The following is a 22,501-nucleotide window of genomic DNA, read 5'->3' on the forward strand; positions in this document are numbered from 1 at the left end:
TACTCGTTCCTCGGCGAGAAATAAAAGGAGCCCTGGCTAAGTGAGCTTTTTCACAAACACTGTAGGATATCTAGGAACAGATTAAACTTCATGGCTCCAGCAATACTTTCTTCCAAAAAAAAAAAAGAAGTAAAAGCAGCATTTAAAAAGCCCTGACTGGTGAACTACGTCCTGCTTTCATAGTAAGGCCATACTTTTATACATGCGTCAAAGAACTGCAGGGAAACCGGGGATTCTTGATCATCAAAGTTTCGTGAGCTCGCGTTTTATTACTGTTAGACCATTTAAAGACAAGAGGAGGAGATAGGAATGGGCTTAGCTCTTTTGCACTCACATAATGGGTATCCAGGCTCCCAGGGGAAAAACATTCCCTTGCAATGCACGTTAAGTGAAAAGTTTCGTATTAGCCGTCCTACTTCTTACAACCAAGTAGTTTAGAAAATGTACTTTTGCTTATGGCATTTACGTAAAATTAGGGAGATTTGAGAGGATAATGACTAGAACATTTAGAATGATTTTTTCATACCAATGTTCTAAAGAATTGTTCAGCTATTCCCATGTGTTACTTAAAAGATTTAAATGGGTTTTAATTATACAGTTATCATACTAATATGCTTCTATCAGGCAAAGTACTCCAATCCTCGACTCTCGCCTAGCATGGAAACCTTCAAAAAGAGCCTGAAGATCTACCTCTTCCGACAAAACTACATCCTGTATTAACCACCGATCCACCAAACCGCTGCACGACCAGCTCTACCCTCTCCTACTGTCTCCTCACTCATCCCTTGTAGATTGTGATCCCTTGCGGGCAGGGTCCTCTCTCCTCCTTTACCAGTCGTGACTTGTATTGTTTAAGATTACTGTACTTGTATGTATTATGTATACCCCTCCTCATATGTAAAGCGCCATGGAATAAATGGCGCTATAATAATAAATAATAATGATAATACTCCTGTGCCGGAGGATTTACCCAGTATCTTGAATTCCTTTCCTAGGACAGTATTTCATGTATTAGCACTTGATTGAGGAGTATGAAAAGTGACTGAGTGAGACCTCATTCCAAGAGCCAAGCCAGCCCCTTTTTATGGCAAAGCAAATGTATAGAAAATTGTGGGGACAAAGGCATAGCACACATAGAGCAGTATCACCTGGTAGAGATAGGCGAGAGTATGCGCTCACTTGTCTGTGTGTGAAGGCACAACACCAGCAGACGCGTGTAATCGATGTGACGGCTCCAAGGCAGGAGCAGAGATTCTTTTTCCAGATGTACAATAGTAGAGGAGGACGATATCATGTTGCGCGGGCTGCGTTGCATTGAAACAGAAGTCTTTTGTATTCCAAAATGGTTCTTTATTGTCCCAACGCATTTCCGCATCGGATCAGTACCTTTATCAAGGATACAAAAAATATATACAGTACAGACCAAAAGTTTGGACACACCTTCTCATTCAAAGAGTTTTCTTTATTTTCATGACTATGATAATTGTAGATCCACTCTGAAGGCATCAAAACTATGAATTAGCACATGTGGAATTATATAACTAACAAAAAAGTGTGAAACAACTGAAAATATGTCTTATATTCTAGGTTCTTCAAAGTAGCCACCTTTTACTTTGATTACTGCTTTGCACACTCTTGGCATTCTCTTGTTGAGCTTCAAGAGGTAGTCACTGGAAATGGTTTTCACTTCACAGGTGTGCCCTGTCAGGTTTAATAAGTGGCATTTCTTGCCTTATAAATGGGGTTGGGACCATCAGTTGTGTTGTGCAGAAATCTGGTGGATACACAGCTGATAGTCCTACTGAATAGACTGTTAGCTGCTTTTTTCTTGCTATCATAATACAAATTCTAAGTAAAGAAAAACAAGTGGCCATCATTGCTTTAAGAAATGAAGGTCAGTCAGTCTGAAAAATTGGGAAAACTTTGAAAGTGTCCCCAAGTGCAGTGGCAAAAACCATCAAGCGCCACAAAGAAACTGGCTCATATGAGGACCGCCCCAGGAAAGGAAGACCAAGAATCACCTCTGCTGCGGAGGATAAGTTCATTCGAGTCACCAGCCTCAGAAATTGCAGGTTAACAACAGCTCAGATTAGAGACCAGGTCAATGCCACACAGAGTTCAAGCAGCAGACACATCTCTAGAACAACTGTTAAGAGGAGACTTTGTGCAGCAGGCCTTCATGGTAAAACAGCTGCTAGGAAACCACTGCTAAGGACAGGCAACAAGCAGGAGAGACTTGTTTGGGCTAAAGAACAAAAGGAATAGACACTAGACCAGTGGAAATCTGTACTTTGGTCTGATGAGTCCAAATTTGAGATCTTTGGTTCCAACCACCGTGTCTTTGTGTGACGCAGAAAAGGTGAAAGGATGGACTCTACATGCCTGGTTCCCACCGTGAAGCATGGAGGAGGAGGTGAGATGGTGTTGGGGTGCTTTGCTGGTGACACTGTTGGGGATTTATTCAAAATTGAAGGCATAATGAACCAGCATGGCTACCACAGCATTTTGCAGCGGCATGCTATTCCTTCCGGTTTGCGTTTAGTTGGACCATCATTTATTTTTCAACAGGACAATGACCCCAAACACACCTCCAGGCTGTGTAAGGGCCATTTGACCAAGAAGCAGCGTGATGTGGTGCTACGCCAGATGACCTGGCCTCCACAGTCACCAAACCTGAACCCAATCGAGATGGTTTGTGGTGAGCTGGACTGCAGAGTGAAGGGAAAAGGGCCAACAAGTGCTGAGCATCTCTGGGAACTCCTTCAAGACTGTTGAAAGACCATTTCCGGTGACTACCTCTTGAAGCTCATCAAGATAATGCCAAGAGTGTGCAAAGCAGTAATCAAAGCAAAAGGTGCCTACTTTGAAGAACCTAGAATATAAGACATATTTTCAGTTGTTTCACACTTTTTTGTTAATTATATAATTCCACATGTGTTAATTCATAGTTTTGATGCCTTCAGAGTGAATCTACAATTTTCATAGTCATGAAAATAAAGAAAACTCTTTGAATGAGAAGGTGTGTCCAAACTTTTGGTCTGCACTGTATATTTGGCTAATATTTGACTTTTTTTATTTATCTGGATAAAGATGCCAAATTGTGTTGGGACAATAAATTTTCGAACAGCAAAGGTTATTAACGCAACGCAGCCCATGCAACGTGATATTGTTCTACTCTACTAAAGCACATGAATGGGCAGATAAAGGGGGTTGGCTTAAGCATTGACATGAGGATCCAGCCAACCCCTTTCACAGTCTGCTCCAGTTATGGGCCACAACAAGAAATGTTGAGAAAAAGACTGTAAGCCAAACTGCTTGGACTGGAGATGAAGTAGCTACAGGAGGATTGGAGCATCTTTCCTGAAATAACTCTATTATACAGATATGGAATTTGTTGTTTCAGACTGATTCATGAATATTGTTGCTGCAAATCTCTTCAATATTTAATACCTGTTGGAATGAGATTTTTAAGCAAGACTATTAAGTGGCTGCTAAATGTAACTCAAAAAGCTAAAGCTCTAGCTTCTTATTTAAGAACAATCGGCTCCATTAAAAAGAGTCTTCATATGAGATCAGCCTTATTTTACATTTACAGGAAGAATGATGCAGGAATGTCACAAAACATTTTCTCCAGAAATGTTCTGTCATGGATAGTACATAGATTTTTTGTTCTCATTTCAGCCCACACTGCCATGATGACTTCTCCTTGCTGCAGATTTTACTGTCCCATTTTTCTTTAATTTCCGCATTCATCTCGATACTGTTTAGGAACACAGATAAGACCAGACCCAAAGCCAAATTTTATTCATACACCAGATCAGACCCCTATATTCATTATAGTAGATTATTATTGTAATTTCTTTCTCTTTGTTAACATTGAGTTTCTAAATTTAACACTGCTTTTCTCAGGCTCTAAATACGTCAAAGTATACAAAAGCCATCTGTAATTTTTCACATATACTGTATATATAATTGATAGGTCAATTAGTATATTCTCTCTGTACACTCCTTTTAAATTAAAAAAATGATCAGATTAAAAAAGTGTTAATTCTGGATGGGGCACTGCAAGGATTGAAACATGTGAAGAGAAGAAATCACATCAGAACATCAAATAGTTGGAGAGGGCAATTTTGGACCATTATGCCAAGATCACAAAGAGTTTTTGACATTTACTGTAGAAAAGTGCAGAAAATACTTTATAGGAAAGATAAAATGTCACAATCAAGTTCAGAGTTAAGTCCTCGTTTGTGGAAATGGCTCCACTATATCTATGTTTTCTAGTTATTTTACTAATATTGACAGGGAAAGGTTATTCTTAATATTAATGTCACTAAACAGCATTGTTAGTATGACTAAGTACAGGAAACTTCAATATACACTACATATATTATGATTATTATTACAATTATTTATTTTAGCAAAATTTATTCCATGGCGCTTTACATGTGAAAAAAGGTAAATCATATTTTTCAGATTAGAAGACGCTCCAGATTATAAGGCACACCCCAACTTTTTAGGAGAAAAATAGGAAAAATGTTTTTTTTAATAAAATGGTTATGCTTCTTATAATCCATGCATCTTATTGCTTACCGGGGGGTGGTCGCTGCGGTGAAGTGGGGTCCCAGGTTTGCTTCTGAAGGAGGCAAGAGTGGGTTGATGCTGCAGTCTGCAGGCTGGGATGAGGGGGTGTCCGATGTGCAGTGTGCTGCTGAAGGTGTGTGGTGCTGCGGGTGTCCCCAGCGGTCCTGCCCGGGGTGTCCACCGCTGCTGTCCAGGGTGTCCGCCGCTGCTGCCTGGGGTGTCCGGTGCTGCGGGGGGCTCTGCCAACATTTCATGAAAGGCCACCTGCAGTTCCATGGTTTCCTGTGCAGTCGACTCCAGGAAAATGGCTGCCAGGGGGTGGCGCATACGCAGATGTAGATCTCGGTATCAAGATCTCGAGAGATGAGATACCCATGCTGAAATCTCATCTCCCGAGATCTTGATGCTGAGACCTCCATCTGCGCATGCGCCACCCCCGGCAGCGATTTTCCCAGGAAGCGACAGAACTGCAGGGGGCTCTGGCCATTCATGAAATGTCGGCAGAGCCCCCCGCAGCACAGGACACCCCGGGCAGCAGTGGCGGACACCCTGGGTAGCACCGCCATGCACCCCTCATCCCAGCCTGCAGCAACAGTACTGGTAAGGTATATATGCATTTTAGGATGTACACCCATTTCCCCTCAAAGTTTTGGGGAAGAAAAGTGTGTCTTATAATGCGTAGAGTATGGTACATAATAAAAAACAATATATAGAAAAACTATGAATAAAGCAATATAAAAATGTCAGAAAAATATATATAAAATTAGATGTTCAATAACGATAGATTAGTGACATACCGTATGTATGCTAGGATAGAAATGGCAGACCATTCGCAATATATTAGAAAATCCAAAGGAGGAACACCGAATATGAGGTCATTATTAATTATAGAATGTAAATTTGAAAATATATATATGCTTTATTATTATAATTGAAAACAACATGAGACAAACAACAGTGAGTGCGGCACACACGTAAAATGCATGAATTAGCAATATTAGTTAAAATATGTAATTTGAACCAAAATGGGGGTATAGAAAAGGAAGTGTATCTGGTGATAAAACACGTGAGGGCTATAGCCAGTCAAAGAGATAAGTATAGGGTTATGACTGGCACATAAACAGGGTATTGCACACAGAAATGTTAATGGTAGTTAGATGGTGCATATAGTTAAATCAGCATAGAGATCATGCCATGATAGTAAAAACAAAAAAATGGCACATTAAAGGAGACAGAAGGTCTCATCATGCAAGCAGGAGGTTACATTATGTGGAGGTCCCCAAAAAAAAATGTGTGGCGCACGCCCCAAAGCGTGTTTTGGATATTTCCTCTGATGAAGGATTCTCCTTTGGGTTTTTCTTTTTTTATAATAAAAAACAAGTACAGTAATCTTGAACAAAACAAGTCACCGATTAGTATAGGAGGAGAGAGGACCCTGCATGCAAGGGATGGGTTACAATATGGTAGGTGACAGGAGAGCTGGTTGTGCAGCAATATGGTGGAATGGGAGTTACTGCAGGTTATGTTGGGCGTCAAGTTCCCGCCACTGCACAGGGGGAATCTCGAGCCATGTCCTATGCAGTCCCCCATTCTTCTTCAGCTGCAGAGGTTCCTGCTCAGCAGGGACATCGGTTCCAGCATCTTGCTCAGGTTAATGCTATGCGTTTGGTTGCTGCTGCTGCCCCAGATTCAGCTATAGCATCCAGCATTAGTCAGCGGCAAGCAGACGCTCCTGGGACTGAGTCCTGCTTTTCTCCATCTGAGCATGCCCGTGAGATGACGGCTCATTGGTGGTCAGAGGTCACATGCTCAAGTCCTCAAGCAGCTCGGATTGGGCCATCAGCAAGATCCTGGAAGGCTGCGGTTATGAAAGGATCGCATTGCCACATGGCCGTGCGCTAGTATAGACCTGTGGAGTGAGTGTTGTATGCACATATGAATCTCTCTGGTGAAAGACTCAATATGAAACCCCTACCCTTGGTATGCATGTGTTATTCAGCCTTGCCAGTTAGTGCCTAGGCTGATAGTGCAGGTAGGAGGCAGAGTCAGGGCCTAGCATCAGCGCCAAGTAGTGGCTTGCCTGTACACCACTGTCTACTTGGTCTCTAATACACAGTAACATGCGTCGATTAGTGGCATTCGCAGGTATGACGCCGCGCGCTTAGTGGGTATAGAGGGACTCTAACCCTGTGTCTTTGGGGCAGAGTCCTGTGACTGTACACTAGCACTCACTTTGCCGAGCTCTGTGAGCTTTAACAGGCTGCGGCATTTATATTCCTTTGTAGTGTGGTTCTGTGAAGCTACAGAGTTCGCCTCTGTACACATCGGGTGATGTTAACCTACATGTGTTCATCTATTATACCGCCATATAGCGTTCGCCATTACCGGGCAGCAGGTAACATCTCTGCACAGTGGATCCCAGACTGCGAACTCACCTTATTAGTACCTTATTATTTGGTGTGTTCCGCCAGCCCTAACAGGTTATAAGCTTGTCAGAACTGTTGGTTCTCCGGGTTCCTTTTGAAGACATCCACAATAAGTGAGAGTTTAATATGTTGGGGTAGAGAGTTCCAGAGTACAAAGGATGCATGAGAGAAATCTATGTGATTGTGGGAAGAAGAGAAAAGAGGGAAGAAGAGAAGGAGATTTCTTGAGAATCGGAGGTTGCATGTAGGTAAGTACTGGGATACTAGCTCACAGATATATGGAGACTACAGGTTGTGGATGGCTTTGTATGTCATGATTAGGTTTTTGAACTTAGCAGTGGGGAGGCAGTGAAGGGATTAACAGAGAGGAGAGGTCAGGTAATAGCGGGGGTCAGGTGGTTAGTCTGGCAGGAGAGTTTAGGATAGATTGGAGGGATGCAAGAGGAGAGGCCACAAAATAGGAGGTTGCAGTAGTTGAGATGGGAAATGATGAGGGCATGCACTAGTGTTTTTGCAGATTCTTGGTTAAGGAATGTGTGGATCCAGCAAATATTTTAGAGTTGGAGTCGACAGGAAGTGGAAAGGCTTGCATATGTAGTTTGAAAGAAAGATCAGAATCAAAGGATATCCTGAGGCAGTGAGCTTACGGGACTCAGAAGAGTGAGCAGCCATTAACTTTGATGGCTAGGTCTGTTGTGGGGGTTGAGTGAGATGGGGGAAAGATGATGAATTCTGTTTTATCCATGTTAAGTTTTAGAAATCTAGCAGAGGAGGAAGATGAAATAGCCACCAGACATTGTGGAATTTAGGTTTTTAAGGAGGTAATGTTGAGTCCCGAGAAGTAGATCTGTGTGTCAATAGCATAGAGATAATACTGAAAGCCGTGGGACTCTGAGCAGTCCTAGGCCGAAGGTGTAGCTAGAGAAGTGCAGAGGTCCTAGAACTGAACCTTGGGACACACCGACAGATAGGGGTGAGATGAGGAAGTTGTGTGTCTGTAGGCCAAAGCTTTGTTTGATGTTTGCATCAAGAATTTGTTGAAATTTCATTGATTACATCTTCCCTCTGAAAAGTTCCCCATGCCATTGGCTGCAACACAGTCACAAGGCATGATTAATCCATCCTCATGCTTAATGGTTGGCGAGATGTTCTTTTCCTGAAATTCTGTTCCCTTTTTTTCTCCACACATGCCTTTGATGATTGTGGCCAAAGAGTTCAATTTTATCCTCATCGGTCCACAGGACTTGTTTCCAAAATGCATCAAAAAGGTGATTTATTTAGAAGGCTAGGGTGGCCTTGTTCTGACTGGCATTTGGATCCTGGAGCTTAAGAAAGATCAAAAGCTTACTTTCCCCTCACTGGATGATAGTTGAGAGGCCTGTTCCGAGTTTTGCGCTGTGGCATGGGAATGCAAAATTAATCCTTAATACTTATGGTTACATTTTGACATCTGCATATAATCGCACATTGTGACACTGTGAGTGGACAATTAGTATAACACTATAGTGGTATATGGAGAATTATTGATTTGTAAGTAGTTTTAGAGATGAGACACATCTTCTGCCTGCAATGTAATGTGCATAATGTATATATAATGTCTTGAGTGGCATGCAGCAGAGCTGCTCACTATGCTACAGGCAATCACACTCATGAAATGATTTACTCATAAATATTTATCTTTAATTCATCATTTCTAGATTAAAAAATCTATTGGATGCTGTGATAAATATGTTCTCTGTTGTGGTTTTCATAAAATATTTATAACTCATAAATAAGGAAATTAAGACTAGCACATTATGTAAAATGCAATGCACCAAATGGTTGCAAGCAATTGTAATAGAAGTAGTCCTCAGATAAGTGATATAAATATTATTTTATAAAACAAATTGTAATAAACTTGATAGGATATAGGAGCACTTAGCCAAATCTGCCACTTCAACTCAAGATTTAAATGTTCACTTTCGTTTCAGCAAAATATGCATTAATCAATGATGCAAACTAAATTGTAATACATTTTAGTAGAGAAATATACTTCTTTCTCCACTTATGAGCCATCTAGTCTCTTTCCCCTCCCTCCTAAGCTAAACAGTTTTACCATTCGGTACGCAGGACAAGCAGATGTGTGAGGATGCGTCCGCATGCATCGTTTTGAAGTGCCCACCGTCCACACAAAAATGCAACATGTTGCGTTCGGCTGTACGTCAAAACGACGCATGCGGACGCATCTGCATACATTCGCATGTCCTGTGTACCCAGTGTTAAAGATTAGTACGCTGGACGCATGCAGAAGTATGCGTAAGTAGGTGGGACTTAACGGAGGAAGTGCGCAGCCCTCTGCAAAGTCCCGGTACGCAAATGTGAAACCAGCATTAGAAAAACATCTAAAATCAAAAGGCAAATGGATTGCCAGCTCATTGAGGGATCAGATTACAGCTCTCTTTTCAAGTCTGTGTAAAAGTGAGGGAGAGGGAAGAATGGTATAGAGTGAGAGAGACAAAAAAGACACATAGCTAGAACTGATTTTTATTGCTCAATGCAGAGCTTATTTGACAGCTGCGCTACACAGTATCTCTGTATAATGTCTAACATGCTGCTACATCATAGAAGGGCAGGAATCCATAATTATCCGCAAATCTCTACCCACTAGCTCAGAGACAACTGAAAGTTGGAGTAAAACTGCAGAAAATCTGCAGGGTAAAACTGCAGAAAAATGCAACATATGAGTCATGTAATGGTTTCAAATTGCGTTATTCCTCATGCACACACAACAGCTTATTCTAAAAGGTTATCTGAAGCAACAGTTTTTTTTATATTCCAAATACCTAATAAAATGAGTAGCCAGATGGGATGCCATTCCATATAAATTTAGCATTTTTTTCCGCTACCTTTGAAGGGAACCTTTCAGCAGGATTGTATATAGTAACCTACAGTGTCAGGTTGGCGCTGATATACTGATTAAAATGATATCTTGGTTGATGAAATCCGGCATCAACCTGACAGTGTGTGTAGGTTACTGAGCTGACAGGTCCCTTTAACAATGATAGAATCTAAGATAAAAACAAAATGGGCAAATACCGTATAGTAAGTAAACAGATAGTAATAGTACATATAAATAAGACAGGGTACATAGTTACCACTGTTTTTATCAAAAAAGCATAAAAGACGTCCCACCGGTGTACCCCCATTGGGACAATACCTAAGGCTAGTTTCACACTTGCTTTTTTTTGCAGCACGTTTTTCCCGCAAAAAAACGCATTGAAAAAACGCATACAAAAGCATACAACTGCTGCGTTTTTTTCAAGCATTTTTATGAGCATGCATGAAAAAAACGCAGCGTTTTTATGCGTTTGTATGCGTTTTTAGTGCGTTTTTACCGCGTTTGCGTTTTTTTCCAACATAAGGGTGGCCCCTCACACTAACCCAAACCATGACTTTACTAACCCTAACCCTGACCCTAACCCTAACCCTGACCCTAACCCTTAACCAAATCATACTTAACCCTAACCCAAACCCTAAACCCTAACTAACCCTAACCCTAACCCTAACCCTGACCCTAATCCTAACCCTAACCCTGACCCTAACCCTAACCCTGACCCTAACCCTAACCCTAACCCTGACCCTAACCCTTAACAAAACCATACTTAACCCTAACCCTGACCCTAACCCTAACCCTGACCCTAACCCTAACCCTAACCCTAACCCTGACCCTAACCCTTAACCAAACCATACTTAACCCTAATCCTGACCCTAACCCTGACCCTAACCCTTAACAAAACCATACTTAACCCTAACCCTGACCCTAACCCTAACCCTGACCCTAACCCTGACCCTAACCCTAACCCTAACCCTAACCCTGACCCTAACCCTTAACCAAACCATACTTAACCCTAATCCTGACCCTAACCCTGACCCTAACCCTTAACCAAACCATACTTAACCCTAATCCTGACCCTAACCCTGACCCTAACCCTTAACAAAACCATACTTAACCCTAACCCTAACCCTGACCCTAACCCTAACCCTAACCCTGACCCTAACCCTAACCCTAACCCTAACCCTGACCCTAACCCTTAACCAAACCATACTTAACCCTAATCCTGACCCTAACCCTGACCCTAACCCTTAACCAAACCATACTTAACCCTAACCCTGACCCATCCCCAACCCTAACCCTGACCCTAACCCTAATCCTAAACCCCCTTAACTAACCCTAACTCTAACCCAAACCCCTAAATTCCATGGTTAAAAAAAAAAACGCTGGTGCAAAAAAACGCATACATAAGCATGCCAATGCGCACATATGCGCACCCATAGGCTATAATGGCCATTTTTAGCGCAAAACGTGCGCATATGTGCACATGCGCTTTTTTGCAGGGCCAAAAAATGCAACATGCTGCGTCTGGAAAATACCAACGCATACCCCAAAAAAACGCAGCGCATGAAAATCGCATACATGCGCATGGCAGCGCGCAGGTATGCGCACCCATGTTAAATATAGGGGAAAAAACGCATGCGCAGGTTAGCGTTTTTTTCCAGCGCTAAAAAACGCAAATGTGAAACCAGCCTAAGTCTTGTAGTTCACCTCACTCTTTGTCATCAGATGTAAACATAGATAAGGGCAGAGCGGAACCTTGGTCCTCCTGACTGTTAAAACACCTTCCTGTGGAAAGCTATATAAACAAAATGAATAGCCCAAAAAGGGGAGCCATACCCCTGTTTGTAAAAAGTACAAAAAACTAAACCAAAACCAAAAATATTGAGGCAGATCATATGATGGTACACGTGCAATGCATCGGTGCGCTTTCACACTGTGGCCATTTAACAAACAGAATCTAAGATTTAATTAAAAATACCCTGTAGTAAGTAAATGGATAGTAATAGTTTATGAAAATAACATAGGATACTTAGTTAACACTGTTTTGATCTAGCCATCCCACCACTACAAGGTGTACCCAATGGTAACTATTGTAGTTTATAAAAATATGTAAGGGTGGAGCAGGACCTGGGTTCCGACTGTTAACACAAAGAAATATTAAAATAAAAAAATATTAAAATTATAAATGTACAGTAAATGTATGTGTGTATATATACAGTATATATATATATATATATGTGTGTGTGTGTATTGCAACAATACAAAAAAGACAGAGACAGAAAGACAAATCGGACATAATTTCACAAAAATTAAGATGGCACAGAAAAAAATTGATGGCACCCCCAAGTTAATATTTGTTTGAACACCATTTGGAACATATAACTGCAATCAATCACTTCCTGTACCCATCAATATGCTTCTTAAACCTCCCAACTGGAATTTTGGTCAACTCTTGTGTTATAAAGTGCTCCAGGTCTCTCGTATTTGAAGGGTGCCTTCTCCTTTAGATCTCTCTACTGGTGTTCAGTGGGATTTAGATCCAGACTCATTGCTTGCCACTTCAGAGCTCCCCAGTATTTTGTTTCCTTTTATTTCTGGGTGCTTAATGAAGTATGTTTGGGGTCATTGTCCTACAGGAAGACTCATGACCTTGGACACAAACCCAGCATCCTGACCATGAGCACTACATTGCGGCTTAAAAGCCTTTGGCAATCTTCAGATTTTATAATTTCTTGCACACAGTCAAGGCACTCAGTGCCAGAGGCAACAACACCCCCCCAAAACATCTTTGAACCTCCATCATATTTGATTGTAGGTACTGTGTTCTTTTCTTTGTAGGCCTCATTCTCTTTTCGCTAATCAGTAGAATTATGTGCATTACCAAAAAGCTCTATCTTGGTCTCATCTGTTTACAAGACACTTTCTCAGAAAGATGTTTGGCTTACTCAGGATATACATTTGGGAAAAAACTGCAGTCTATTTTATGTCTCTGTGTCAGCAGTGGGGTCCTCCTGAGTTTCTTACCACAGTGTTTCATTTAATTCAAATGTTGACAGTTTGCGGCGACGCTGATGCACCCTTAGTTTGCAGGACAGCTTGAATTTCTTTGGAACTCGATTGGGGCTGCTTATATGCCATCATATCATGATCTGTATTAAAAAATATATTTATAGAATTATTATAATTTTTCCATTGTTCGCTCAGGCTATTTTAGACTCCTAATTCCTTTTTTTTTCAGGAAATCGACACATAGATTACCAGGCTGACTTAAACCCTTTGTTTTCTATTTAAGCACTGAAGGAGCATGCGCAAAGGTGTTACTTGCAATTCTACCAGTGATGATAAGATAATAAGACTTCTGATTTTACATAACATTACAAGATTTCAATTTTTTTAAATGTTATAATGTGAAAAAGCAACAATTAAAAACAAATAGCACAAAAACAGTTTTAATCAATAGACATTGTGGCTTTATTACCAATTCAGTGATGAAACCTGATTTTTGCAATAGTACATGGTGAAGCATTTAAAATGACATCATAGTCTTTCCCGTCACACCCACATACCTGGTTAAGTTTCCAAATGTGACTTATTTAGATTTCACATCACTGAGTTTATTTCTTCTCTTTTGAATTTTTAGTGGTTTTGTTAATCTGGGGCATTTTTTTTTGTAATGCTTTTGCACTTTATTTTGTTTTGGCTACATTTTCAGATGTTTGTACACATTTATAGATTTTTCTGTACTCATGGTTTAATGTGCTTTGTGTTTGCTATAGAGTTCTTGTATTTTATGTGTAGTATCCTATTGCTAGAATATGTACTATTTTGCCAGATCAGATTACTCATGTATAGCTGGCTGAAGCTGTTGGTTTTTAGATGCCTTTTAATTAGAGTTGAGCGAAACGGGTCAAAAAAATTCAAAAGTCGCCGACTTTTGGCAAAGTCGGGTTTCATGAAACGAAACCCGACCCTAGGATGAGGTCGGTCACGAGGTCGGCGACTTACGCGCCAAAGTCGCGTTTCAAAAGTTTGTTTTGCGCTCTTTTTCAGCCAATCAGGATCAACGGACACTGTGGGCAACGTGACGACATAGGCACGGGTCACCACCATATTTCAGAAGGGCATGCAAGTGATTGGCTTGCTTTGGTGGGCGTCACAGGGGGTATAAAAGGGGGTGCACGCCGACCGCCATCTTACTTCTGCCGATCTCAGTATAGTGAGAGGTTGCTGCTGATTCTGTAGGGAGAGTGTTAGGCAGGGAAGAAGACCAAAAAACTGCTTCTGCTGCTAGCGATTTGGCCTGCACAACACACCAGTCACTGTGTGTGCAGTGCAAGGGGAGGCTATATAGTGGTGTATCAGTGGTGTTGGTTGTTGGGCTGCCTTCTAAGGCTTCCTGACAGGCTGGCATTGCTGTTTACCCACTGCTCCACAAACTGCTTTTTTAAAAGCAATCCAATCTCCCTTATCCTCTAGTCACTTTGGTCCCAGCTGTGCCATCGAGCCTGTCACATAGCGCTCAGATATTCATTGGGCCTCAAACTGCTTTTTTAAAAGCAATCCCAATTTTTTTTTTTTGTCCTGCTGAGAAGAAAAAAAAACTGCTTCTGCTGCTGATAGCAATTTGGCCTGCACAACACACCAGTCACTGTGTGTGCAGTGCAAGGGGAGGCTATATTGTGGTGTATCAGTGGTGTTGGTTGTTGGGCTGCCTTTTAAGGCTTCCTGACAGGCTGGCATTGCTGTTTACCCACTGCTCCGCAAACTGCTTTTTTAAAAGCAATCCAATCTCCCTTATCCTCTAGTCACTTAGGTCACAACTGTGCCATCGAGCCTGTCACATAGCGCTCAGATATCAGTGGGCCTCACACAATCCAAAAGTGTCCAGTGTCCAAAAGTGTGTGCAGAGATTCAAAATCTCACTTATCCTCTAGTCACTTAGGTCACAGCTGTGCCATCAAGCCTGTCACATAGCGCTCAGATATTCATTGGGCCTCACACAATCCAAAAGTGTCCAGTGTCCAAAAGTGTGTGCAGAGATTCAAAATCTCACTTATCCTCTAGTCACTTAGGTCACAGCTGTGCCATCAAGCCTGTCACATAGCGCTCAGATATCAGTGGGCCTCACACAATCCAAAAGTGTCCAGTGTCCAAAAGTGTGTGCAGAGATTCAAAATCTCACTTATCCTCTAGTCACTTAGGTCACAGCTGTGCCATCGAGCCTGTCACATAGCGCTCAGATATCAGTGGGCCTCACACAATCCAAAAGTGTCCAGTGTCCAAAAGTGTGTGCAGGGATTCAAAATCTCACTTATCCTCTAGTCACTTAGGTCACAGCTGTGCCATCGAGCCTGTCACATAGCGCTCAGATATTCATTGGGCCTCACACAATCCAAAAGTGTCCAGTGTCCAAAAGTGTGTGCAGAGATTCAAAATCTCACTTATCCTCTAGTCACTTAGGTCACAGCTGTGCCATCGAGCCTGTCACATAGCGCTCAGATATTCATTGGGCCTCACACAATCCAAAAGTGTCCAGTGTCCAAAAGTGTGTGCAGAGATTCAAAATCTCACTTATCCTCTAGTCACTTAGGTCACAGCTGTGCCATCAAGCCTGTCACATAGCGCTCAGATATCAGTGGGCCTCACACAATCCAAAAGTGTCCAGTGTCCAAAAGTGTGTGCAGAGATTCAAAATCTCACTTATCCTCTAGTCACTTAGGTCACAGCTGTGCCATCGAGCCTGTCACATAGCGCTCAGATATCAGTGGGCCTCACACAATCCAAAAGTGTCCAGTGTCCAAAAGTGTGTGCAGAAATTCAAAATCTCCCCTGTCCTACAGACACCTTGTACTCTGTTTTACATACTATATAGTTTGTTGGATTTTGTCTACATTTCTACCAAAAATGAGGAAGGCTGGTGGAAGAGGCCATGGAATTGGGCGGGGGTTGGCAGCTGGTAATGATGGTGTTGGTGGTGGATCTGATGGTAGTGGCAAGAGCAACATAGGACCGAATGCAGGAGGTGTTGAGCCTGCATCATCGTCTGGCTACATAAGGCCTCAAACGCTTAGTTTTCTAGGAGTTGGCAAACCGCTTTTAAAGCCAGAGCATCAGGAAAAAGTTTTGTCTTACATTGCTGACTCAGCCTCCAGCTCTATCGCCTCCTCTTCTTCAGTTGTAAAAAGTAAAAGCACTGAGTCGTCATTGGAGGCTCATGTTCATGAACCACACCTTTCCTTGTGTCCTTCACCCCAACCAAGATTGAAGGATGACGCAGGCCATACTACTGATTACTCCATGGAGCTGTTTTCACATACCATGCCTGGATTATCAAGTGAAATGGTGAATTACCCAGGCCAAGATGAATCTGACATGGAGTGCACTGATGCACAGCCGCTGATGGATGATTCTGCTGGTACATTCACTCAGAGCACTACATTGTCCTCGCAGTGTACAGAGCCAGATTCTGACCCTGATGAGACTCAGGTGCCCCTTCCCGCACACTATACCACCATACACGGTGACACAGAGGAAGGTGCACATGACATAGAAGAGGAGGTGATGGATGACCCAGTTGTTGACCCAGATTGGCATCCATTGGGGGAAGAGGGTGCTGCTTCCAATAGCTCAGATGAGGAGCATCCACAGCAGACATCGACATCGCAACAGCAGTTATCTGGCAGGCCCGGAGCACTCTAAAGACAGGTTCCAAACATCAAAAGAGTTGCTGGACAGCTTGTCCAGAGGGTCAAAAGATCACAGCGTGCTAGGCCGCAAAATGTCTGCCAAAGTAGGAAGAGTGCAGTGTGGCACTTTTTTGAACAAAATCCTCATGATCAGGCCAAGGTTATCAGTAAGAAGTGCGCAAAGACCTTTAACCGAGGGAAAAATCTGAAAAATTTGAATACCAGTTGCATGCTTAGACATTTAACCAGCATGCACTTGCAAGCGTGGACACAACACCAAACCTCAAGTGCCACATGTGCAACTGATCACAACGAAGGTAGTCAGCAACGCTACATTGTTTCCCCCACTGTAAGCCCACCGGTTAGCACAGCAGCAAATGTTGAGGTGTCGTTGCAAGGCCACAGCAGTCAGGGAATCCCACTGTTATATCAACGAAAGACTGATTCTAGGCCATCAGAAAGAACACCAACTCCATCACCATCATCAACCCTCTCTCAGTCCGCCCTGTCCACCGCTACTTCCACCATATGCAGCTCTCAAGTCCAGCTCACCCTCCCAGACACTATGAGTAGGTCAAGAAAGTACTCAGTCTCTCATCCGCGTACACTGGGTTTGAACGCCCACATTACCAAACTAATCTCGTTTGAGATGATGCCCTTTCGGTTGGTGGAAAGCACAGCTTTCCGCGAACTCATGGCCTATGCAGTACCACGCTATGACCTACCCAGTTGCCACTTCTTCTCTCGCAAAGCCATCCCAGCCCTCCACCATCATGTGAAAGACCGCATTGTCCATGCACTCAAGCAGTCAGTGAGCGGAAAGGTGCACCTCACAACTGATGCATGGTCCAGTCGGCATGGCCAGGGCCGTTACGTGTCCATCACTGCGCACTGGGTTAATGTGGTGGATGCAGGGTCCACAGGGGACAGCGGTGGTGGGACAGTGCTGCCTAGCCCACGGTATAGGAAACAGTTGGCTGTAGGCGTTCCACCCTCCTCCTCCTCCTCCTCCTCCTCCAGAAGCGAAAGCTCGTCCACAGAGCGCAGTCGTACGAGCACTCCACCTGCAGCTGCCACTGTTGCACACGATGTGTCCCCCTATCGAGCAGCTAGTGGAAAGCGTCAGCAGGCTGTGTTGCAGATGATGTGTTTGGGCAACAGACATACCGCCGAGGTGCTGGCCGAGTACTTGAAGCGACAAACTGAGTCATGGCTGGGCAGTGTACATCTTGAGGCAGGCAAGGTAGTTAGTGATAACGGCCGTAATTTTGTGGCAGCCATAGCCCTTTCAAAACTCAGCCACATACCTTGCTTGGCTCACACCTTGAACCTGGTGGTGCAGTGCTTCCTCAAAAATTATCCGGAGTTAACAGCCCTGCTCCAGAAGGTGCGAAGACTGTGCGCGCACATCCGCCGGTCGCCTGTACACTCCGTTCGTATGCAGAAGCTGCAGCGATTGCTCCACCTTCCCAACCACCGCCTCATTATCGACATTGCAACAAGGTGGAACTCCACCCTGCACATGGTGGAGCGGCTGTGCGAGCAGAGGCAGGCCATAATGCATTTGTGGGAGGATACACGGCCAGGCACTTTGAGAGCAGACATGGAGTTGACAGGTGTGCAGTGGTCGAAGCTGAAAGACCTCTGTAAAGTCCTTCAGTGTTTTGAGGAATGCACACGGCTGGTAAGCGCAGACGACGCCATCCTAAGCATGAGCATCCCACTTATGCGTCTGCTCATGCAAACTTTGACGCACCTTAAGGAGCAGGCGTCTGCAGCCAATGTTGATGAGGAGGAAGAGGAGGAGGGAATCCTTGATGACATTCAGCCATTGTCTGCTCAGGGACCTCTCCTGGATGAGGTGGAGGAAGAAGAGGAGGAGGAGGATGATGATGGGGATGATTACTTAGGGGAGGAGGATGCATCTCGTGGGGCAAGTGAAAATGTTGGCGTGGCAAGGTCTGGTACAGGGTTTGTGCGTGACTGGAGGGATGTGGATTTGCCAGAAAGTGCTCCTCCAACCAGCACTCGCAGTGCATCATTGACACCGGGAACATTGGCCCACATGTCAGATTATGCCTTGCGGATCCTAAAAAGGGACCCCCGCATTGCCAAAATGATGAACGATGACGACTACTGGTTGGCCAGCATCCTGGATCCACGCTATAAAGGCAAATTACAAAACATCATGCCACAGGAGAACCTTGACCTAATATTGGCTAATAAACAAGCAACTCTGATAAATCGGTTGCTTGAGGCATTCCCAGCACACAGCAGCGGTGATGGTTCTCACACGAGCCGTACGGGCCGGGGGCAGCTTGGCAGAGGTGTTCGTGGTGCACACAGCAGAAGTGGCGTTGGAGACAGGGGTTTCATGACAATGTTGTGGACTGATTTTTCAAATACCGCTCACACAACTGGTAATACTGCATCGATGGAAAGTGACAGGAGACAGCAGTTGTCAACCATGGTTACAAACTACTTTTCCTCCCATATCGATGTTCTCCCACACAGGTCATTCCCCTTTGACTATTGGGCCGCTAAACTGGACACCTGGCCTGAATTGGCACAATATGCCTTACAGGAGCTCGCTTGCCCAGCTGCAAGTGTGCTATCGGAAAGAGTCTTCAGTGCAGCTGGATCAATCCTGACAGAAAAAAGGACCCGTCTGTCAACCCAAAATGTGGATGATCTAACCTTCATTAAAATGAACCATGCATGGGTTTCCAAGGATTTTGTCCCACCTTCCCCTGATGACACATAGGGTGACAGAAAAATGGCTTGCTTTGGTCCACCTCTTCCTGGGACTTGACCTATTTCGCCTTTTGCATCAGCTGAATGTCCAACATCAACATATGCCACTTTCTAAAACTCCCTAACTGTGCTGCCTCACCCCCCATGGCCGGGGTCACCACCTAGCGCACGACACCGTGCGAGTGCCGTTGCCCTGGACAGGTGGGTAGGCCGACTCTTGGGTGCGGGCACTGGCACAGGGTCCCTCATAGTGCAATCAAGTGTCTCTGACGGTGGTGGTGCACACCCGCCGTCAGACACACCGCTGTACTATGAGGGGCCCAGTGCCAGTACCGACGCCCACGAGTGGGCCCCCCTTGCTTGGGCAGGGCCCCAGCATTTGCAATCTTTACCTCTCCCTGCTCCTCCGCTGTGTAATCTGGGCCGTCAAATCCATACTGTGCCTGACACCGTCTGAGCCTGCCTCCTGAGACATATATTTTGAATGTGTACGCTATCCATACATGTTATCCGGGGATACGGTACCCTTTCTAACCTTTGTGCAATCACGTGCAATCCATACTGGGCCTAACACCGTCTGAGCCTGCCTCCTGAGACATATATTTTGAATGTGTACGCTATCCATACATGTTATCCGGGGATACGGTACCCTTTCTAACCTTTGTGCAATCACGTGCAATCCATACTGGGCCTAACACCGTCTGAGCCTGCCTCCTGAGACATATATTTTGAATGTGTACGCTATCCATACATGTTATCCGGGGATACGGTACCCTTTCTAACCTTTGTGCAATCACGTGCAATCCATACTGGGCCTAACACCGTCTGAGCCTGCCTCCTGAGACATATATTTTGAATGTGTACGCTATCCATACATGTTATCCGGGGATACGGTACCCTTTCTAACCTTTGTGCAATCACGTGCAATCCATACTGGGCCTAACACCGTCTGAGCCTGCCTCCTGAGACATATATTTTGAATGTGTACGCTATCCATACATGTTATCTGGGGACACGGTACCTTTTCTAACCTTTGTGCAATCACGTGTAATCCATACTGGGCGTGAGAACGGCTGGCGAGCTGTTAAGCAAGCTACAGCACCTGTGGTTTGCACACGTAAGTTTTTCATTTTTTCAGGAATGACGGTTAGGCCTAATTCCGGAACTGCAGTTGACCTGCACTTACTGGGAAATCATTGTTCGCGGGTAATAATTGTAATCAGTGATCCCCATCACTAACGTTGTTCAGCGGGTTATCTGCACCTGTAAGCGACAAACGCTGGTCTTTTCAGTGTAGCGCACATGCAGCCACGGACATGTAAGGGCATGACACACCAGTTATTGGCCAATCTCATGTTCCAGAGCCTCACGTGTCCCTCTAGTAAGCCGGACTCGGACCGCGGGGCATGACGGAGTCTCGTTCGTTAACGGAATTAAGCTTGCAATGTGTGCATGTGTTCTGTAGCTGGCATGGTTGAGGTTTCCCAGGTGGAGTCGATTTTAACCGTAGGCTCCACTCCTGGTGGTGCCCTTCTGGAAATTCCTTTAAGGTTCAGCTTTGCAACCATACTGCCCACGTAAAACAAACACTTTGCCTTCATGAACGCTGTTTGGAGGGTCATGACTCGTGGGAATAACGCCGCCCAATCAGTTAACCTGCTAGAGAGATCGTTCGTTGCTCCCAAGCATGACATCACACTCCCTAGGAAGAAGGTAATGCCACTGTGGCGACCGTACTCCTGGGGGCGACACAAGTGCACTGATGCCCAGCCACTGCTCGATGAATCTGCTGGTACATTGACCCAGACCACTACATTCCCCTCGCACGCTACACGGCCTGAATCTGACCCTGATGAAACTCAGGTTACCCTTCCCATATACAGTTCCATCTTACACGGTGACAAAGAGGAAGCTGCAGATGAAAGTGCAGGTTTGGCCCACCCGCCATCAGACACACCACCGTACTATCAGAGGCCCTGTGCCAGTGCCGTCGCCAACGAGTGTGCCCCCCCTGCTTGCTCAGGATCACAGCACTTGCAAGGTTGAAATACTGTGCAGTGAGATGGAAGATAGGGACGACGAGGAGTCCAGACTAGTACAGGGATTCCCTAGCGAGGAGACTTATTTGATTGTTTTCAATGTTGGGACAGCAATTTTTGGGGAGCACTATACTCTGGAGAATGATAGATGGGGCCCACCATACACTGGAACATTCCAAAGGTGGACATCAGACACTGGAGCAGCATTTACAGGGCCCATTATACACTAGAGCATTAGAAATGGGGCCCATTATGTTTGGAGCATTATTTGGGCCCATAAGACAGTGGAGCTTCATCCATGGGGACCAACATATACTGTAGCATTATGTGGAGCTCATCATATACTGTTTCAAACATTATATGGGACCAATGATTCTGTATGGAGAAATAGATGGGCCTTGTCATGAGATGTAAAAAGTGAAGTATTTTTCATTGTACTATACCGCTATTTCTCTGCCGTATGATGAGCATGATGAGTTGTGGTATGTGTTAAAGGGGCGCTCTTTCGCCCAGGGCACATGAAAACCTGGAGCCAGCCCCCCCCACAACTTTAGCCAAATAACCCCCATTTTTCAGTGCGTAACTTGTATTATGAAGTTAATTAAGGTTGACAAGCTTAAGTAAGAAGAATTGATGCTTTTGGCATTCAAATGGGCACTGTAGGTGTGTTTCCTGTCCTCCTCTCACTGCCGACTTTTATTCCCCATTGACTTACATTGGGTTTCGTGTTTCGGGACGACCCCGACTTTTCCCTATAATCGGACGATCTTGCTCGACCCGACTTTTGGAAAAGTCGGGTTTCACGAAACGAAACGCGACCCTAAAAACCCAAAAGTCGCTCAGCTCTACTTTTAATGTCTTTTGGGTGTTTTTGGAGAAAATAAGATTGCATATTATACTATTTGGTATGAACATTTTTCCTATATGTGTTAGTTTTAGCCTTCTTATATGCAAATTCAGCATTGAGTTTATCATAGTGGCGTGGCTCGCTTGATCTAAAGAACTAAAGGCCCCGTTACACATAACGATGTCCCAGCGATCCCACCAACGATCCAACATGGATGGGATCACTGGGACATCATTAGGCTGATCGCTGGTGAGCTGTCACATAGACAGCCCCTCCAGCGATCAGGACCAGCG

General features: G+C 44.2%; 1 protein-coding gene across 5 annotated transcripts in view; it reads left to right on the forward strand.

Moving 5' to 3' along the window:
• Positions 1-22,501, forward strand: part of NCAM2 (neural cell adhesion molecule 2) — a 588,464-nt gene that overhangs the window by 131,502 nt on the left and 434,461 nt on the right. The gene's annotated exons all lie outside the window — the stretch shown is intronic.

This window comes from Dendrobates tinctorius, unplaced genomic scaffold (assembly GCF_039654945.1).
Source record: "Dendrobates tinctorius isolate UK_male_01 unplaced genomic scaffold, ASM3965494v1 ptg000084l, whole genome shotgun sequence".
NCBI classification, from domain to species: Eukaryota; Metazoa; Chordata; class Amphibia; order Anura; family Dendrobatidae; genus Dendrobates; species Dendrobates tinctorius.